This window comes from Scleropages formosus, chromosome 5, assembly GCF_900964775.1.
Source record: "Scleropages formosus chromosome 5, fSclFor1.1, whole genome shotgun sequence".
Taxonomy (NCBI): Eukaryota; Metazoa; Chordata; class Actinopteri; order Osteoglossiformes; family Osteoglossidae; genus Scleropages; species Scleropages formosus.
The window spans coordinates 1,876,596-1,899,438 of NC_041810.1; the positions used below are offsets into that span (position 1 = coordinate 1,876,596).

The window sequence follows — 22,843 nt, forward strand, 5'->3', positions numbered from 1 at the left end:
ACACACACACACATTTTCAGAACCGCTTGTCCCATACAGGGTCACGGGGAACCGGAGCCTACCCGGTAACACAGGGCGTAAGGCCGGAGGGGGAGGGGACACACCCAGGACGGGACGCCAGTCCGTCGCAAGGCACCCCAAGCGGGACTTGAACCCCAGACCCGCCAGAGAGCAGGACTGTGGTCCAACCCACTGCGCCACCGCACCCCCTAAATGATATATCTTTCCATTAATTTTTTGGTTGGAAATAAAACTTTTCCCATGTGAACTTTGAGATTTTATCTCAAAAGTTGTTGAACATTTCTCTAACTGTGACGACGTAGCCAATATAATAATTACGGAAACAACACCTTTCCAGTTTATACCAACCAGTACTAGTGTATCCATAAACTTGAACTTCACACAGAGTCAGAAAGTCAGTTCTTGGGAGGACCACGTTGACATAGCGACCCGTCATCCCATTACACTGGAAAGAACTGGAGCTCCCTGCTGGGATCGAGGTGATCACCGCACATCTGAAATGTGACATTCAACATACGCAGGATGTTACATTCTATGTTGAAAGTGAAAATGTGAAATATATTTAACATTATACATGTATTAAACACATTTAATGGTTCACATGTTTTTAAATCTAGGCCATTAATATTGGTAACACTACATACAAGGAGTTCTGGTTGCCATTGTCATCCAGGGAGTTTCCAACACGGATCTCTGCCCCATTGATTCTCTGAGCACAACAATCTCCTCTGTTGGTGATGGTCACTGAGGTCACTGTGTACACATTGTGCAGGTCCACTCTCCACCACGGTTTGGAATCCTGCTTAGTGTGAGTGCAGGACCGCTCTGCATACTTTGTATTTCTGTTCCCATCAATAGCTTTGCCAGCAGCACCATTAGAGTCGAACTGGGACGACTGAGTTGCTGTTCCCTTCAAAGCAAAATTTTCTTCTGGAGAGAGAGGATGTGGAGAAAATCATTGGGTAAATTATATGGGTATTCGTTTAGATCAAAGGACTCACAATACCACACAAATTCACACAAGTGAGTATTTTGTAAGAGTACATGTACTACAGCAGGTACAAGCAGCTACTCTTGAACCTATAAACTTTCCAGTCTACAGTCCATGTCTATATCCATTAAATTACTACCTGATGTTTTCTACACCAAGTAGGTTTCTTCAAAACTCTCATCTTACATTACAAACAGTGATAAGTAGATGTTTCATGTTTTGAAATGAGCCATCTTCAAATACATGTAAACTCAGTTTGTCAATTAATATGGCACCTGGTACAGTAACAATACTGATAGATCTGTTTTATTTCTTTTTTTTAATGTGTGTTTGTTTATTGAGCAAATTCATGCCATGTCAAATTTCTTATGTGCAAAAGAGTCTTGGTCATTAAAGTGACCTCATCTTAGCATTGAAATCATTTCTGTTTTTACTTTTATTTACTTAGCAGACACTTCCCTCCAAAGTGACTTCCACTGGATACTAACGTAGTGTTACCAGTCCACACACCTTCTTCACCACAGTGACTTAGACTGCTGGATATACTACTTACACTAGGTCACTCATGCCTACGTCAGTGGAACGCACTCTCTCTGTCACTCACACTATGTGTGAACCTGAACAGCATGTCTTTGGACTGTGGGAAGAAACCCATGCAGATACAGGGAAACATGCAAACTCCACACAAACTGAGCAGGGAATTGAACCCACATCCTTTCACACCACCCAGGTGCTGTGAGACAGCAGAGCTACTCGCTGTGCCACCATGCCGTTTCCTACTGTGGTATTATCATGCAAAATTTTAGCCAAACACTTCTAAAAATAAATATTACAATGTTTATATTTCATATGCTCATACGTTTACAAGTAATACTGGCAACTTCATCCTCATCACATTTCCGCTCCTCCCAGTAAGCAGATGGACACTGCCACAGTGTGGAGTCATGCGGGCGACATTTGAAATTATCCAGCCAGTTTGGAGAGCCTTTCAGTCGAGATCGTGTATTAGAAACAGTTCCACTTGTTCCGCAGTTGAGTTGTTGACATAATAGACTTGTTGTGTAGGTGTCTATTTGATTGAAACACACATTTCCCCAGGTTCCTTTATAGTAAACCTCCAACTGCCCAGAACAGCCTTCAGCCAGTCTCATCTCTTTGTACTCTGCAAGGAAGTGGACAAAACTTTAAATTAATAAGTACACAAAATATGTCATCAGTTTCAGAATGAAAAGTCGTTCAGTAGAAAAGATGGCACAACCAGTAAAACCATATTTTATTTTCCATTCATAATATTGCAATGCAAAGCTATACGAATAACATAGATGGTGCACACACTCACTTTTCAATTAGCAGACACCTTTACTCAAAGTCCGTTATATAAACGCTTCCACGCTTGAATATTTACAGTGAAGGTGAAAATGTAAGTTTAAGCAACATTTTACTAAAAAGTTGATTTAAAAGTGCAAGATGAAGACACAGCTACAGTCCCCTCCACTAATATTGGCACCCTTGGTAAATATTAGCAAAGAAGTCTGTGAAAAATTGCCTTTATTGTTTAACGTTTTGATCTTTCATTCCAAAATTCACAAAAGTACTATGCTCTCATGCATATCAAACAGTTGCAAACACAACATAGGTTAATCCAACAAAAAACATCTTTGTTAAAAATATGTGTGCCACAATAATTGGCACCCTTTTAGTCAATACTTTGTGCTACCTCCCTTTGTCAAGACAACAGCTCTGAGTCTTCTCCTATAATGCCTGATGAGGTTGGAGAATACGTGGCAAGGGATCTGAGACCATTCCTCCATATAGAATCTCGACGCTGGTGGACTCTCCTCTTTAGTTCACCCCACAGATTTTCTATGGGGCTCAGGTCAGGGGACTAGGATGGCCATGGCAGGACCTTGATTTTGTGGTCAGTAAACCATTTTTGTGTTGATTTTGATGTATGTTTTGGATAATTGTCCTGCTGGAAGATTCAACCACAGCCCATTTTAAGCTTTCTGGCAGAGCCAGTCAGGTTTTCATTTAATATCTGTTGAAATTTCATAGGGTCCATGATGCCATGTACCCTAACAAAATGTCCAGATCCTCTGGCAGAAAAACAGCCCCAAAACATTAAAGAGCCACAACCATATTTAAAGGTGGGCATGAGGTACTTTTCGATATGGCTACCTCTCTGTGTGCACCAAACCCACCTCTGGTGTTTATTGCCAAAAAGCTCCATTTTGGTTTCATCTGACCATAGAACCCGATCCCATTTGAAGTTCCAGTAATGTCTGGCAAACTGAAGATTCTTGAGTTTGTTTCTGGATGAGAGTAGAGGCTTTTTTCTTAAACAACTTGTGGTAACTTAGGTGACGTCAGATTGTACTTTTGGAGACTTCCTGACCCCAAGATGAAACTAACTTCTGCAATTCTCCACCTGTGATCCTTGGAGATTTTTTGGCTACTTGAACCATCTTCTTCACAGTGCATTGAGACAATATAGACACACATCCTTTTCCAGGTTGATTCATAACATTTCCAGTTGACTGGAAGTTCTTAATTATTGTCCTGATGGTGAAAATGGGCATTTTCAATGCTTTTGCTATTTTCTTATAGCCACTTCCCATTTTCTGAAGCTCAACAGCCTATTGCCGCACATCACAGCTATATTCCTTGGTCTTACCCATTGTGATGAATGACTAAGGGAATTTGGCCTATATGTTACCTCATATATTACCTCCCTCACTGGGTGGCATGGTGGCACAGTGAGGAGTGCTGCTGTTTCACAGTGCCAGGGTGATACAAGAGAACATGGGTTTGATCCCTGCTCAGTCTGTGTGGAGTTTGCATGTTCTCCCTGTGTCTGTGTGGGTTTCCTCTGGGTGCTCTGGTTTCCTCCCACAGTCCAAAGATATGCTTCAGGTTCCTCTATAGTGTGTGGGTGTGTTTCATGGATGAGTAACCCCTTGTAAGTAGTGTATCTAGCAATGTAGTCACCTTGATGAATAAGGCATGTGGGCTAGTAATACTACATAGTATCTGTTGTAAATTGCTTTAGAGAAAAGCATCTGCTAAGTGAATTAATGTAATATTTAGACCCCTGTGAAACAAGAAGTCATGGTTGAACAATTTCCTGTCCCTAGTCACCCAGGTGTACTAAAAAACATAAAATATCTATAGGAATATACTTCAAATATATTTTTCTTATACGAATTCATAGGGGTGACAATAATTGTGGCACACATATGTTTAACAAATTTTTTTTTTGTTGGATGAACCTATGTTGTGTTTGCAATTGTTTGATATCCATGAGATCAGAGTATTTTTGTGAATTTTTTGAACAAAAGATCAAAACGTTAAACAATAAAGACAATTTTTCACACCCTTCATTGCTCACATTTACTAAGGGTGCCAATATTAGTGGAGGGCACTGTAAGTACCGACCTGAACACACCACTCCCACTGCCTCCTTGTGAACGCAGTCATGTTGCCCCGGCTGTGCAGTCAGACAGTCCCATAGGGATGACTCATTCCCAATACAGCGCACTTCACCCAGCCAGACAAATTCATCTCCTGACCCAAAAGAGGTGGAGCGGAGAGCTGTCCCGCACTGGAGCTGTCTGCACACCACCTGAGCATCATTCAGGTCCCAAGAGTCATCACACACTGCTCCCCAGGAGCCCTGGTGGAACACCTCCAGCTTCCCTGCACAGCCACCCTCATCACCCACCAGCCTCAGGGACTTGTGTTCTGGAAAAAGGTACACAGGGAAGGAGGTACCAGGTTTTTGTAAAACAGAAATCATTATGAATGTACTGTATAAGTGATTAGTACTCACTGGAACACACTATGGACACATGTGAGCTGGAACTGCAGCTGAGTGTTTGTGGAGCACTGCAGTTGACCAGGTGAGATTCAGTCCCAGAGCACTGGTACCCTGTGAGACACACATCAGTGTGCCCCGTCCCAGACATGGAGGAGTTGTAGATCCTCACTGCGGAGCCACAGCCCAACTGTCTGCAGACCACAGAAGCCTCCCTGAAGCTCCAGGAGTCCAGGAGAACTCTGCTCCATGTGTGCTGGTAGTCAACCTCTAACTGGCCCTCACAGCCACTCTCTCCAGACAGTCGGACCGTCCCATTGAGGCTGGAGAGAGTTGATCCTGCAGAAACATCAGAACCTCTTACAGGGTGTCTTACAGCATCAACAGTTCATTCTGTGTGTAGCGTATTAGTTGTACAGTCAACGGATCTGATCTACAGAAGATTGTTTCTATACAGACATGTGACTGTGACCCCTCTCCTATAGTACAGTGATGAGCACAGAACTCCTCACCGGTACAGATGACTCCTGCATCATGTTCATGAGAGCATGGAGCTCGGTTCCATGAAGAAACGGCACACTGGGACAGGTGTGTCTCCTTCCCCTGGCACTCAAACACATCAGCCCAGACAGGGCCGCTGCCCTTTCCAAACCAGGCCTGTCCTGGCACTGCCACAGCGCTCCCACAGCCCAGCTGCTGACAGAGGACATTGGCTGCTCTCAGATCCCAGGATGCATCACACACTGTGCCCCACTCAGTGAGGTCCCGTAACTCCACTCTGCCGGAGCAGCGGTCTGGACCGTCCACCAGGCTGGAGTTTGTGTACCCTGGATAAAGTGCAGTGGGATTAGAGAAAATTAAAATACAAGAAATATCAAAAGAGAACACACTTTCTAGAAGCTGACATTTAAATATCAATTAACAGAAATATTCCAGGGCATCATATTACTGATTACTCTTAGAAGATACATATTTCAAAACTGTTAATATTCAGAAGCATTTTCTATTTAATCTTACACCATTACCTCCTTTTACTGTTTATACTGGAAAGTAAAAAAATGTGAAGTTGTCACTTTCACTTCAAAGACACTTGAAAAAGACACTTACAAAAACATTCCAGTCCCACGTCAGTGTCATGAGTGCACTTTGTCTCCTTCGTGGATGATCGTAAACACTGACCAAAGTCACGTTCATCGCCTCCGCACTCAATCTTGTTCTTCCACACTTGCTCGTCCCCTTTACCAAAAACTGCTCCCTGCACCTGTACAGGTGTCCCACAGCCCAGCTGTCGACACACAACCTTTGCGTCCTGGAGGTCAAAGTCGGGGTCACACACTGTGTACAATGAGCCTTTGTGATGGAATTCTAGTCTCCCAGAACACAGGTGAGGTCCGCTTGCCAGTCGAACTGTAAAGGTTCCTAAAAAACAATTTGTAGTATTTGGTGAAGCCTGTTTTCATTTTTTTAAAATAATATGTTAAAGAAAAGTGGAGACGTTGAAAGATCCCTGTTCTCATCACACTGAACAAGTAGCTGAACATGAAGAGCTCAGTCAGTAGAGGAACCTGCACTTGAACCTAACAAACACACACACACTGTTCAAACACTGCTGGGGCTGATATTAAAAATTAATATGTTCCATCCATGTACTTCGAGAGGCCGCTAAACTCGTCCCTCAGTAACGATTCGTCCCATTTATATTCAAGAGAAAAGAAACTCTTTTAAAGAGTGAAACTGGAAAGAACAAAACTGGCGAAATTTACATTGATTCCAGCATCCAGTACTGTGACCAAAAACGCTCAACCAACGACATAGAAAACACACACATAACATACAGTATTACATTATTAATTGTTTAACGCGAACAATAATTTCCGCAAACTTGACAACACGGATGTTTTGACTTAGGAAAACGAATCGAAACGCGGGAGCCACGAGTACTGGGCGAGTAATTGTCGATATCAATAGATTGATAACACAAAGTAAAGACATTTTACACACTGACAGTGTTTATTGGACAGAAACGTGAGGAATGAAACAAAACTTACAAATTAAACAGACAAACACGAAGCGAGGCAAAAACCACACTACAGTAAACACTCTTCGTGACTCCCGAATGTAAAACGAACTTTTATGTTCTCGCGAGAATTCAGAAAAGTGAGGAAATGGATGAAATTACGACAAGAAATTAATTAGCGGAGTGGACAAATGAACCTGAACAATAATAAAAGAATACCTGAGCAGATGACTCCAGCGTCATTACCGTGATTACAGCTAGAAACAGTACCCCATCCGTTATGTCCACAGTCGTTCAGTGTTGATTCTGAACCTCTACAGTTTACTCTATCCATCCAGATCCTCCCTGTTCCTTCTCCAAACAATCGGAATTGCGGTGCATCCACAGCGTCTCCGCAGAACACCTGTTTACACACCACTGACGCATCAGTTATATCCCAGTCGTAACCACACACAGTTCCCCACTGTCCTTGATGAAGAATCTCCACTCTTCCCTCACAAGGACTGTTTCCGTTCACCAGCCTCACATCACTGTCTGGAAGAAGAGACACAGAGACAGAGACTCCAGTGGAGTCTTTTACATGTTTCAGCTCGAGCTTCAACTAAGTTTCCAAAAAGCTGTATTTGATCAGCGATACAAGGAGATTTGAAACATACAGTTAAATGAGACGGATTTAACAGCGTGTGAAAGAAACACAAGAGAGATCAGTGTAATTTTTATACCTGTTGGCCTTTTACTGCCATTTCTCATTGTTTGTTTTACCTGAAAATTCCAGTGTGCAGCAGGTCACAGTTTTATAACACAAAATGTAAATTTATAAAGTACACATTTCTGTTCTTCATTGTAAATGAAAATGGCATATTTTGTTTTGAAATCGATAAGTAATAAAGTCAGTAACAGCAACCCTGGTAAAGCTAGAAAATAGGTCTCCCAATCTGTACTTCACCTTCAGTTCTTGTACCATATATCAAATTTTGATAAGATGAAGTTTGGGGTTTTATTTTTTCATAATTTTAAATTACTGACAAGGGAGAGTACACAAAAATTTCAACCATATCATCCTTATATTACAGTTACATTTTTTAATTCAATTCATTTTTAAATTAATGCTATGGAATTTCTGTAATGAAAATCTCCAACACAAATAATAATGTAATAATATGCGCATAAATCTAAATTTATTTAATTATTGTACGGAATACATTTTAACATGCTTTATATGGTTATAGATCTAGTCTATTGCTTATTATAAACAAGTATATATATTTAGTGACAAAGCAGGAAAATAATTTCTTTTTAACCGATCCTAGAGATTTTAAAGTTCTTTAGCAATAATAAATGATACCAGTATACGGCAAACACATTACAGAACTGAATGATACATGCATTTTTAAAAGCTCAATTTTGTATTTAATTTAAAACATCAGTCTTTGTCAGTTTAAATAGATGGGTCAAATGCTGTGAAAATGCATGGATGGATGTAACTTTGTCCCATAATTTGGTAACTACTGAAGAGTCAATGAAAACTCAAAGGCTTATTGTCAGATTTCTAATGCTTCCCATATTTTCAATCTCTTAAACATTTATTGACTATAACTGCATGCTAATATGAAACTATATTTAGTAATTGCCACCAAAACACCATTAAAAAGGGGAAAAAAGACTCAACATTTTTGAGGTGTTCATTAAAACTGTAAAATTCAGAAAGTCTCCCTTTTTTATTTTTACTTTATATTAATGTGCATTACATAATTTATATTTTTTAGTTATTTTGTCTGGTTTGTGATTTTATTTGACACTAAAAAAAATCACAAACCAGACAAGGGGGGGGGGGGGGGCATACCTAGGACGGGACGTCAGTCCGTCGAAAGGCACCCCAAGCAGGACTCGAACCCCAGACCTACCAGAGAGCAGGACCCAGCCAAGCTCACTGCATCACTGCACCCCCCACATAAACACACGTAAAATTTACACAATCGGTTGTTAACAGTGTTGCTGCAGCTTGTATTTCATATTTACTGTTTAGATAATCTTTGCAAACTGGTTGGTCTTTCAGAATGTCATCCCCTTGAGCCCTGACCTATTAGAGGAGCCCTGGAGCAGAAGCAAAACATGGTACTTACCGGCTGTGGTGGACAGGAGCAGGGATGAGAACATGAGGATGAACAGACAGCTCTCCATCTCCATGAGCACAAACCAACTGTCCTCAGAGCAAAGTTCAGAACCCAACCTTGAGCTGTGAGCTCTCAGGGCGAGCGAGTGCCTTTGTACCATCCTGGACCCCCATGGAGAACACGCCCCCAGCCACCAATCACACTCAGCATTGCCTTATCAGAGGAGTACAGGAACACATGAAAAGTGTGGAAACACCAATCAGAGGAATCTCTGTGTGTTTCCTCCATATATACAGATACTGTAGCACCGAAGTCTGTCTTGACTCCACCTTCCACTGTAAACCACTCAGAAAGACCTACAGTCTTACATAGTTACAGTGTGAGCTCTTCAGTAAAGGACATTAAACGAAGAAGAACTACAGTGGTGGAAAAACACTACACTGTCAAAATGAACACGTTGACACACTGATGTGTCTCCGACCTGAGGAGTGACCAGGTTTGACACAGCAACAGGAGAATTTATGGAGATTTTTTTAAAATTAAAAGCAAAACTGCTACTGACAGAAACAAAAACATACCAACAAATGTATAAAAAAAGTCTCCGACACAAATCATAAGCCATAAACCAAGTCTCACAGCCCCACTTGGTCCGAAAGTCCAGTTCATCGTCTTTCTCCCACAGATGTCCTTTGTACACTGGGGAAGTATAATACTCGCACCTTGCATTCAGAGCTGACAGTTAAGGAACTGGGCGGTGTGGTCATCCTCCCATGTGCCAGGAACCAATACAGAGAGCAGTCAGAACCACAGCTGTATTGATACTTCTTTTTATCAGCCCTGTTTCCATGTGCTCATGTTGTTGACCTTTAACCTACAGTAGGTGGCAGCACTGAGCTGTGTCTCAAGTCCCTGTTGAAACATATAGAAAGGAGATGCTCATCAGACCTTACAAATAACTTAAACTTGTCTACATTTTCCAGTTTAATTTACCCTGCACTTGATTAATGTTGATCCATGTTGCTGACTATAAATGATATTTTAATAACTGAAGTGAAATAGCAGTAGAGTGAAGTATTGTCGTCCCTGCTCAGTCTGTTGCCACACCAATTTTAATCAGAATAAGAAAAGGAAATATATTTATCCTTTTTGTGAAAAATACAAGTTTATTCTTATTTATTGAGTAATACCATAGAGTGTGACTCTCTGAAGAACAAAGTAGCTGCCACGCCCTAACCTTCGAGCCAACACGGAACACCTGGGACGCAGCACAGACTGGGGCATAAAAGGCTGCATCAGACCAGCAGCTGATGCGGAACCTTGTTCAGCCTTGTTGCTTGCGACCCTCTAGGTCTAGCTCTAGTTCTTGTTCCCTGACCCCTTCCCCAATCCCGTCCCTTGTTCCCACGATCCTGTACCTCTTATGATCATCGACCTCTTGCCTGTGTACCGACCTCGCCTTTTGGATTCTCCCTGTAACGACGTTTGCACCTCTAAGACCCATCACCTGTTCTTTGGCCCCCTCTCTTGGATTTCCCCGAATACACCACGTATACCGCTCCGCACTTGGGTCCGCCGCTTCCCTCCGGAACCAGACATGACAGTAGCTACTTGAGAGGCCCAGTTCACAGCAGAACCATGAGGGTCCAAGTTCATTTCAGGTTTGAGGGTTACAATTTCAGGTTTGAGGACAGTGAGCTGTAAAAACTGACAAGTAGCAAATTAAATAGGATTCTGAACAATGAGATTTACTGTCACTACAATGAGCTCAGCTGGGAAAGTGTATTCTAACAATAGTGCCGAGACCACGGTAAAGTTCTTCATGATGATCTCACTTGCAAACAAGGAAGAAAAGACTCAACAGAAAGCTGTATATTCGTAGAACCAGTAACAACAGTAGGGGGGCACGGTGGTGCGGCAGGTTCAGCCAGTGCCCAGTGTGTAGCAAGTCTGGGGTTTGATCCCTGCTTGGGGCACCTCGCGACGGACCAGCAACCTACCCTGAGCACCCCCCCAACTCCCCCCGTGCCGCCAGGCAAAGCCCTGGTGCACCACGACCCTCCTCAGGAACAAGTGGTTGTTGACAATGGATGGCAATAACAGTGACAGAGGAGGCTTGAGAGCTATACCTGTATCTTTGGGTGCTTCAGTCATCCTCTGGTCTTAAGGACAAATTAAATCATAATAAAATCAATTCTCGATGTTACTTTAGACACATTTAATATGCAGGAAGTATCATTTACAGTATATATGGAACCACTGCAACATGTAATATTTTCTGCCTAGTACATACAGTTCTACTCTAATACGCAGGTAAGAAGTTGCAGTAACTTGTGGTATTTGAGGGTTTTCATGCAAGAGGGGAAAAATGGTGTGTTCCTTCCACCAGCAGGAATCCGTTATGCTTCATATAACGTGCACAGAGCCATGTTGATCATGTATCATTGCGCTTCCTGTCACTGCTTAATATCCTTTGATGTGACTCCAGACAAGCTGCAAATCGGTGAAGAACTCAGCACACATTTACATGATGTTTTTGTCCAAAGTGACTTACTATGTTAAGGTTATAATAATTTGCCCATTTATGCAGCTGGGTAATTTTACTGGAGCAATTTAGGGGAAGTACCTTGCTTAAGGGTACAACAGCCAGAGGAGGGGATCAAACCTATGGCCTCTGGATCCAAAGGCAGTAGCTTTCACCACTACAGTATCAGCTGTTCCTACACATTACAGCGCAGGTGAGCTCTGTGACGGAGCTCTGTTCAGCCTTTAGTGTGGCACCTTATCACGAACATCCTCTTGCTCCGTGTCACATTAGCGTGTTTATCTGTCCTCATCCTGACGCCTTTGCAGCGCTGCAGCTGTGGGCCCCTCGTGTGGTTTCTGAGCTCCCGTTGCACGTTTAACGGAAAGAAAGTTATTTATAGTTGGAGCATTATTATTTTTCATTTGCAACTATGATCTCACGGTGAGATATGTTGCATGAGCCCTTAACCAATGAAAGCTACAATAGTGTAAGAGCAGTAAGAGAGGGGGGGCTGATGTAAATGAATGTAAATAGTTGCTATTAGTGTCCACTCTAGTACATAGTCCTGTGTTCCCTTCTGATTATTGTCACGGTACTGATGCTCTGTTTGCCACTGGGGGATTCTGGGTGTTGAACAGGTGACCCCTAACTATTATAAGGAGTTGGTGGGGCTCAGAGTGACCTGGGGTAACTCTCAGGTGTTCACAAAGTAGTGTGAAGGGCATTTTTCCAGAAACCTGACTCTCGAGTCTTTGTGCAGGAGCTCCAGAGGGGGACAATACAATATTTATCTCAAAATTAACAGCACTTTCCCCAGTGGACATCTCATTGCTTCTTCATAACGGTTAGATAAGATATTTTTCTAATACTGAACAATAATGCAAAATTAACTTACATTTAGCTGATGCTTTTCTCCAAAGCAACTTACAATGTCAGAATTATTTACCCATGTATATAGTTGGGTAGTTTTTCACTGGAGCAATTCAGCATAAGTACCTTGCTCAACGGTACTACAGCTGGAGATGAGGCTCAAACCTGCACCCTTGGGGTCCAAAGGCAATTGCCCTAACTGCTATGCTACCAGCTATTGCAGCACTCCACTTTCACTTGCAGTCCAATTTCGGGTACGTACTGTAATCAAAAATATATACATACCGTATTTGTGTATGTTTGAGGGTGGTGTATATTTTGCTTTTTAATTATTTGAATAAAAATAAAACTGATAGCAAAGCAAGTCTCGCACTCAGTTCAGCTAAAACTATAGGTGGTATCACCGTTCAGAACTGATTCAATATTTGTCTACAAAATGTGACACAGTGGGTAATTCTGACACCTCCTGCCACCCGCTCTGTTGATCTGAGCCTGGGTTCGAAAGTGTCTGGAGGAGGTCGTGTGTTGTTCTCCTATTCATGTGGTTTCCCTCCCACCGACACACCCCCAGCACGTGCACAGCAGTTTCCATCAGAGGACGCCCTCTACAGGAGGGACTCGGTACATCTGCAACACATCTGCCAAGTCTCCAAAATATGGACTTGAGTCGCTGTGTGCGGAGTCTTGCTACTTAATGAATTCACTGTTAGTTACTTGCTGTTTACTCCAGTTACTTGTCTTCATAGTTGTCTTACAAAGAATTTATGTTTCAGGGGAATTGGTGAAGCCAAGTTGCTCTTTGTGTGTGTGTATGTGTTTTAGTGAGATTGTCCTGCGATTGACTGGTGTTCCAACCGAACTGTGCACTTTGCTTCTGAGAGAGACTCCAGACAACCACCAACAAAACTGGAAGAGCAGTTACTATATATAGTAGTTTAGCTACTCGTCATCAGCCTGCTTGAAATTAACGCTGCTATAAAAACTACTGTAGATACACTCACTATAGCGCTGACGAAATTGACAGCGGTTCGCGTTTACTTTCCACCCTCTTGTGGCCACAAACAGGTACTGCAGTTATATTCAATTGAAAAATTACCTTTTCCAACGGGGGGGTGCGGTGGCACAGTGGGTTGGACCGGGTCCTGCTCTCCATTGGGTCTGCGGTTCAAGTCCCGCTTGGGGTGCCTTGCGACGGACTGGCGTCCCGTCCTGGGTGTGTCCCCTCCCCCTCCGGCCTTACGCCCTGTGTTGCCGGGTTAGGCTCCGGTTCCCCGTAACCCCCCCCTTTTCCAACGAACTGCAGTAACTTTTCTAATCCACCAGATGGCAGCAAAATAAGAAGGTTAAGTTCCCCTCCACTGGGCGCCATATTGTACCTGCGTTCTGTGACCCGCGCCTTCTCTGCATGGTTGTTTGAGCTTTTTGTGATGTGACATTTTCTTGGTTTGTTTCTAAACAGTACACAAGAGACCCGTAGACTGTTCTCCCGAAGACAGTACTTCTTTTGACTTTTCTATTTCCTGACCTGCTGGGTATTTATTCACCTCACCAATTTCAGAGTAACAGTGTATCTACAACCGGGATACTCAACAGGCGGCCCATCGCGGCATTAATTTTGTGGCCCGCGTCATGCTGAAGATTAATGTATTTTTATTAGAATTTGCGCTCAAAAGTAGCGCAAATATTAGGCGGTGTGACTTTATGTTTGCGTCATTTAAATGCGGTTGATACTCCTGACTTTGCATTGTGTAAATTGCGTCAATTGTTAAATATTAAAATATGAAATATAAAGATAATATTAGCCTATATTTAATGGTCATGAATTTAATCAGAAGTCGTGTGAAAAAAACGGTAGTGCACCTTTAAAGCGATGGCTACTGAAACCGCGAAAGTTAAAATGACCTAATTGGGCGGCGACAAATCATCACGACTCCTCATCTGTCATAACCTTGTGAAAATGTGTGTACGTACTGTACATTAACTAATGCAATGATGGCGTGAAAGAAAAGGAAGATTGACGATGAAAACAGAGTTTTCAACCCTGCGTGGCAAATGGAATTTGCCTTTGCGGAGATACTAGGTGGCAAACCAATCCAATGTGTCTCATTTGTCAGAAAACAATTGCTGTATTCAAGCGAGCTAATCTGCAGCGCCACCATGAGCAACTTCATCCCGACTTCACCGTCGCCTATCGGATACGGATTATATCCACACGGCAGCGATCTCAGGTGTCAAAAGGTACAGATATGATTGCTAGTAGCGGGGTTTCACGTTTTCATCTGCACATTCAACACTATGTGAATGTGGGACTATGTGAATAATATTTGTTGGATCAGTGTATTACTGAAACTGATCTGAAAAAAGGGAGGCTCTATTAAAAAAATATATCTATTAATATATTGTATTATATAGTTGTAATTTCTTATATAGTTTAACATTCTATCACTTTACGAAATACATATGAATGGCACGTAATTAATATTAAATATAATTAATAATGTTATGCAGATGATAGGGATACGTGTTTTTTCTGTCTTGTTTTCTCGAAAAAAGGAGAAAACACACACACACACACACACACATTTTCAGAACCGCTTGTCCCTTACGGGGTCACGGGGAACCGGAGCCTACCCGGCAACACAGGGCGTAAGGCCGGAGGGGGAGGGGACACACCCAGGACGGGACGCCAGTCCGTCGCAAGGCACCCCAAGCGGGACTCGAACCCCAAACCCACCGGACAGCAGGACTGCGGTCCAACCCACTGCGCCACCGCACCCCCAAAAGGAGAAAACTTCAAGCTTAATTTCGAGATGATAAAAACAAGACAGAAAATGTTGGCTTCAGTATGTTCCGAGTCTGAGCTGTTTGCGAATGCGTCTTTCCACTAAGGTTTATCACAGCTTCATTTCTATGGGGGGAAAAAAAAAAAATTATATATTTTTTATATAATATATTTAGCTTGTATTCAAGAAATATCAAATTTATTCCTCACATATTTTCGTCTCTTTTTTTTTTTTCGTTTGCACGGGAGCAACTTCAAAGTGAGCGAACGCGCGTGCGCTTTGCAAAGCACTACCGTTGGTCTGCAGAGCGACACATGAGGGGACCTGGTAATTCGGTAGAAGTCCGTAAAAATTGCAATAAAATAGTATTCTGATAATAGCCGTCCACCTAACGTTAAATACAAGATATTGTGTTTTCTTAAAACACTACACTTTTTAAAATCATGTCGACCGTTAGCAGATTAGGCCTATAGTTTCGCAGAGTGTCGTCGCCTGATCTCGGGCCTAGGCTAGCTACTAGCTGTGATACCTCGTTGCGAGCGCGGGAATATTGTTGAGATAAATATTACGTCGTACGAATCGTGATTTGTTAAAATATTCAAAGCGATTCTATGAGAGCGGTTTTAAGGTGTTCTGGAAATGTCACAAACTCTTGATATTATATATTTGAAAACCACTGCTCTTCACAAAACTTTTTTTTTTGATTGGCCTGTATGCACTACCAAACCAGCAAGTGGTTTATACATTTTATTATGAATATGTAGGTAATCATGATATGGGTAAACAGCTCATTTATAATTGCATGCACATTTCCACATAATCTCTTACACAGTTACAGTAATGAGCACAAGACCTAGAGACTAAGAGCTTCCGTTGAGCACAGTTAGTTACACCCACCGTCCATAGCTAGATGACTTCACTTGCTTCACTGTCAATACTGACACAAGTTGATGTAACTGCGATGCAAATTATTAGTAATAGCTAAATTTATTTATTGTTGTTCATGTTATTCCTGACGAATCGCTGCTCTTTCTCTCTTTTCTTTGAAGGTGTGATTGTGCTTCAAGTTCAGGACCTCAAGAAGGATGTGGCTTTTTGCAACTACCATGTTTTTTCATTTTTCAGAACCGCTTGTCCCATAGCTCCTGAGATCATTCAGGCACTCAAACCCCTCCACCACGTTAAGGTGGCGGTTCGAGGAGGGGCATATTGACAGCCTATCTCAATACTTCCTTTCGCCTGCTAATTCATTATGAACTACCATGTTGTTTGGTCTAATTTATGCTCTCAACCTGAAGTTCCCCACAAAGTTGTGCTACACTTTTGAGGTTCCAAGTTGTATAGAAGAGTCTGAGAAGACAAAGTTATTTTATTAAGTAAAATTATTAGTGCTGTTATGTTCTGTTTGTTTACAGAGACATGCAGTTTAATGTTTATGCAGAAATGTGAGGTGTAACTTGTGTTGCTTATTGTCTTGTTAACAAAATGTTTCTTATGATGTTTGTGGCCTTCATGGTGGAATAGTTAATATGTCAAGCTGTAAAATGGTTGCGTATGTCTACATCAGCACATTTTTCCCGTATTTCCAGATACAAGTTGCTTTTAAGTCAAACTTGCCAATTGACCTGTTAAAGAGATGTAATTTAAACTAAGTTTTAATAGACATGATCCTTAAGAGCTAATCTCTGTATTTCACATTGCAGTGCATTTAAGAGTATTGTTCATATTGCTATTAAAGGACTGATGGATCACTTAATGAAATAAAGCCTTTGAATGTAAATCTATTTGTGTTATTAAAAATAAATGGAACATATTGAGTAACAATGTAAACCATTAAAACTGAACAAAGATAATAATGTAAAGATGTGATCAGATTGCATAAAAACATGATTCAAACATGTATCTGAATATAAAAGAATGATGTTAAGTCAACATGACTGAATTATGTTAGGATGACTTAATTAGAGCATGTATACTTTATTAAAATACATCTGATTAACATAAAATTATTATACTGAAACCATGTGAATGTGTAGGATACTGTGAACCCAAACAAATTATGTGGAACCAATGTCCATAATTCACTTGAGTATACCCAACAAACTATTTTTTTTCAGTGAAACTTCAACAAGATGAATGCGTACATTTTACACTAATGCTACCTTGTAATTTTGGAGAACACAGATACTGGAACAAATCTGCCAGAAAACATTTTAAATACAAGAATACTGGAAGATCTAGTAAATGGATACTGAAAAAGACTAAATTAAAGTCTGGAAACAGCAGCTGACATCTGTCCCTGTTCTCCAGCAAAGCCCTGCGATACACATGTTTCTCCTGCTCCAGTCGGTCCACCTGATCCTGCAGCTGCTGCAGCTGTGCTTCCTTCTGGGACGGAATCTGCTCATTTACAGCCAGGGCATCATAGAAGCAGGACATCATCAAATCATCACACTAACAGTGTGGCTTGAACAAAGAACCAACAGTTTTATTAATATGAGAACGCTATTATGATCAATTTATTCTCCTTCTTACCTAGGCATTACAGTCAAACAAAAAACAGAAATGCCAGCAATAAAAAATTATCCCCCCCATCATCAACCCACAGACTGTCAGTTCACACACACAGAAGGACAGATACCTGGCACTTTCTGAGTTCTAGTCTGAGCTACAGGACAGTGATGTGGTGGGAATCCTCCCCTGCACCCTTGCAAGAATTTGGTTTATGGGTGGATTTCTGTACATTTGTGTCACCACACCAGACCTCCATTCTGCTTGGATAAGCTGGGCAGCAGAAAGATTATAACAGAACTAAGAGCAGCTCATTTGCATAGAACAGACACTTTGCATTTGAAACAGAGGCTTCTGTGCTCTAGGAGGGTTCATAGCTCAGTGAGTTTAACACTTCATGACTGACAGCTGTCCTTTGTGTCAACAGACTCTCCAGCAACAATGACTGTCACTCTCATCATCTTGGCACTGACTTTCTGCATTCAAGGTAGTTATTGCATCATTTAATTTTAACAATTAAATGTAATAATATATTAACAGTACATGGTATTTAGTATTTGAAACTCAAACTATGGGAAGAAATTAAACTGTACAGATTACCACATATAAAATGTATATCTTTTTTGTCTTTTTGTTCCCAGAATCCAGAGGGCAGGTCACTATGACTCAGACACCTGCAGCACAAGGTGTCCAAAGAGGACAGACAATCAGCATAAACTGCAAAGCCAGTCATGCGTTGTATAGCGATTATTTCTCCTGGTACCAGCAGAAATCTGGAGAAGCTCCTAAACTTGTGATCTATGATATAAGTTCCCGTAACTCTGGAATTCCAGATCGATTCAGTGCCAGTGGATCAGGGACCGATTTCACTTTGACCATCAGAAATGTCCAGCCTGAAGATGCAGGAGATTATTACTGCATGTACGTGCCTAACGTCAGTGGCTGGATGTTCACACAGTGTTAGAGAGCCGTACAAAAACCTCAGTCACGCTACGCCGAGACTGCGCTGCTACAGTTGGGACCTACTGCAGGTACCATTTCTTGCTTCACTGTATTATTTTTTTTTTGTATCACACATATCTAGAAATTTTTCACAAAAATCAAATTATTATGAATTTCTTTCTTTTCTATATAAGCATAGGACTGCCATGGTTGTAAAAACTGTAAATAATTTATAGTAAATACAATATGCATATACTGTATTGATGAGAAAAGTCAACATATATTTTATCATTGGCAATTCATTATTTTCATATTTTTTCCATTGTTGGTATATTCCATTACTTCTTCTTAATTTAGCTGATGCCTTTGTCAAAGGTACATTTATTATTCTTCCTTCCAGTGAACATGTGATGAGCTTTGTATACATTTACAGTTTTGCACTGTCAACACAAAGTACTGAAAATATCAATTTCTTCCTAAAGAATAGCGCAACAAAACTATAACAAAACTCTGATTAAAAACATTATTACTAGGAGGGCCCATGTCTAGACATCCTGTAAAGGAGAGAGTCTGCCTACCTGCCTTGTCCAAGTACACAAAAACAATGCACAATCTTCAAGTTGAGAAATAAAAATCCCTTTTAAATACACATTAAAATACTACTAACTGACATTATATATATACACACACACACACACACACACACACACACAGTCTGAAACCGTTTGTCCCAAGTGGGGTTGTGGTGAACTGGAGCCGAACCTGGTGACACAGGGCGCAAGGGTGGAGAGGGAGGGGACACACCCAGGACAGGACGCCAGTGCACTCCAAGTGGGACTCAAACCCTAGACCCACCAGAGAGCAGGATCCAGCCAAGCCCGCTGTGCCGCTGCACCTTCACTACTGACATTATAACAGTACCTTTTTTTACATCTACAACTGGAAAAAGGTAGGAAAAGGGAGAAAAAATTTTTTTGAAAGGCATGCAACTAGAAAAATTACATGTATTCATTTAGCAAATGCTTTTCTCCAAAGCGACATACAGCGCAGAGTGAGCAAAGGAGCATTGCACCAACAAACAGAGAGATACTGATGCATATTCTCTCATTATGAGTGATGTTCACCATAGGAGCCAGATACAGACTGTTGTTATTCACTGTTGATGCCTGTACTAAACCACCACCCTTCAAATCCTGCATATACACTGCTGATCTTTGTTTTACCGAGGCATATTATGAGGATAGATAGAATAACAGAACGTTATTTCCTCTTTAGTATCTGTTATAAAAACACATTTCATACTTTTCATTGTTTCGAATTAGTTTTAAACATTTAACATAACCTATTACAATTATACAATTTAAAAGCAATTCAATACGTAATCTTTGTCATCAGATCTTCACCATGTGAGCAGCAGCACTTAGGTAGAAATGGCTGGTATTCCTGTGAGTACTCTTTGCATTCGGAGACAATTTGCATTGGCAACACATGCTCCACTGCTCTGGGACTGCTTAAAGTCCTGCGGGTATAATATTTCAAGGATGAAATGTGACCTACTGCAAGTGAAGACCACAATATTTAGCAGAGCTCTGTGTCACTAGAGTAGGAGTGCATATTTATACTATATTGTTAAATGATATCGTGTGAAAGGGGAAAATATAAAGAAGAGTAATGGACCTAGAACTGAGCTATGAGGTACTTCATGTTTGATCTGTGATAAGAAAGAGCAGGTTTAGTTGTGTACATACTGAAATTTGTTATACAAGAACCAAACCATTCTAAGGAGAGATCCAGAGAGCCCCCCCAGCAGGCATCCACTTTGTGTAGAAGGATCCTGTGGTCAATGGTGTTGAATGGTGCACTGAGATCTAAGAGGATGACAACTGTGGGATGGGCTGCACACCATTAGTAGCTTTAATCTCATTTAATGAAGGCAGTTTTAGTACTATAGCATGGATGAAACTATAGTGAAATTTTTCATAGAAATTGTTGATAAAAAAAAAACAAGTGAAGAGAAGTTGTTCCACAGCCAAGGTGCAGAATTAACAAACTCGGACTATTGTGCCGAATTTAAAGAATTATTTCATCAGTTTTGCAACTGAAATAGTCCAGGAACTGATTATTACCATCGCTGTTGGGTGATTGCAGTAGGACATTTGCTATTAGTATTGGTAAGATTTGAGGAACAGAAGCATTGTATTATTTCAGTTCTCATTTATTAATTTAAAAACTTGGAGGAGCAGACATTTTTTCTCTTGTTTGAAGTATTTAAAATTTAGCAATTGCACTGATTTTGATAAACCATACAGCCCTTTTTAATTCTGAATAGTTTCAGTTTCCAGTTTCAAGTGGAGTTTTCTAATGACTAAAAGCATCATCCACCTTCTTGTTCACTTGACACTGCAGATCATACATCATACATACATCTATAGGATCATACATAGATCCTATAGATATGTATAACAACTCCAAAACTGTGCTATGCCTAGAAAAGATATGCAAACAAAGATTATAACAGAACTAAGAGCAGATCATTTGCATAGGACAGACACTTTGCATTGGAAACACTTCTGCGCTCTGGGAGGGTTTGTAGCTCAGTGATTTTAACACTTCATGACTCACAGCTGTCCTTTGCAGCAACAGACTCTACAGCAACAATGACTGTCACCCTCATAACTTCCAGCCTGAAGATGCAGGTGGTTGTTACTGTGTGTATGAACCCACCTCAGTGACTGGATGTTCACAAAGTGTTAGAGAGTCGCACAAAAACCTCTGTCTTCCTACACTGCAACTGCATTGCTGCACCTGGGACCTACTGGAGGTGCAAATCAGCTACTGTGATCAAGAAGCTGAAGGCTCATTTTGCGCGACAGGGCATCCCAGACATTGTCATTTCAGATAACGGCCCACAGTTCACATCCCAAGAATTTCAGAAATGCAGTCAGTCGTCGCTTGGAATTTCGACATAAGACTTCATCACCGGGCTATCCGCAGAGCAACGGCAAAGCGGAATCAGCTGTGAAGACTGCGAAGAGACTGATGTTTAAAGCACAAGCAGCAAAACAGAATCCTTATTTAGCCATTCTGGACCACAGAAACACGCCAACACAAGGACTATCAACTAGCCCAGCCCAGAGACTGCTTAGCCGTCAGACTAGAACATTGTTACCTACAAAAAACAGTCTTCTACAACCAGAAGTTCAGTGTTCACTGGGAGAGTTGAAAGCCAACCAATGTCGACAACAGATCTACTTTAACAAATCAGCTAAGGACTTGGACATATTACGACAAGGCGACTCAGTAAGAATACAACCATTTGAGCCTCATACGACCTGGAGGAAGGGCACCGTGGTGCAGCCGATCGACGCAAGATCATATGGAGTCCAGCTAGACTCTGGAAGTGTTATCAGGAGAAACCGCAGACACCTCAGGAAAGCTCGTGGTGCGACCCCTACGGTGACTATGAGCACAGATGTTGTCAGTTCGGATGGTACTGAACACACAGAAGTTCCAGTCAGCAAACCAACAGTCACTACATCCACAGCCAAACAGATGGACACACAATCAACTGTTGTCACAAGAGCTGGTCGAATAGTAAAGACACCTCAGTACTTAAAAGACTACGTACAGCGATATTTCGGGTGGTGTTAATGGACTTTATACAAAAAGAAAGAAAGGGGAGTGGAAATGTTAATGCTTGTGGAAAAAAGAAAAAAAATGCATGTTGTCTGTAATATAGTTAAGTATACTCAGAAAAGTTTTTGAGTGTTGTTACTTGGAGAAAAAAAAAAAAAGAGAGAAAGGATGTAACAAGAATAGGAACTGTTGTTATATATGCTGTTGCAGCAGGTGCCAGTTTTAGAGTGTGCACCGGGAGAAAGCTAGCCCACGCAATGTGAGCGTGTAAGAGCAGTGTTTGAAGTTAATTAAACAGTTACTTTAGAACTGGGATTGTCTGTCTTTATTAAGAAGAAGAGACAGAATAAAACACGTCCCAACTTGGCACTCCAAGAGGGACTTGAACCCCAGGCCCACCAGAGAGCAGGACCCCCTCCCCCCCCAAAATCGTATTAAATTTTAGTAAATGGTGCTATGTGCATTACCATGAGAAGCCACAAGATGGCGTGGTTATACGTTTAAAAAATTAAGAGGAAATAAACGAAAGAACGAACTTTGTTAATTCCAGGGAGAAATTCATTCCATGTGGTTGCAGCAGCATACTGTCGATACACAATGTGCCACACATACAGCACTGG

The 22,843-nt window shown here is 41.3% G+C and overlaps 1 pseudogene; it reads right to left on the reverse strand.

Moving 5' to 3' along the window:
• Nucleotides 1-283: 283 nt before the first annotated feature.
• Nucleotides 284-9,062, reverse strand: LOC108926662 (scavenger receptor cysteine-rich type 1 protein M130-like; annotated as a pseudogene).
• Between the last annotated feature and the right edge of the window lie 13,781 nt (nucleotides 9,063-22,843).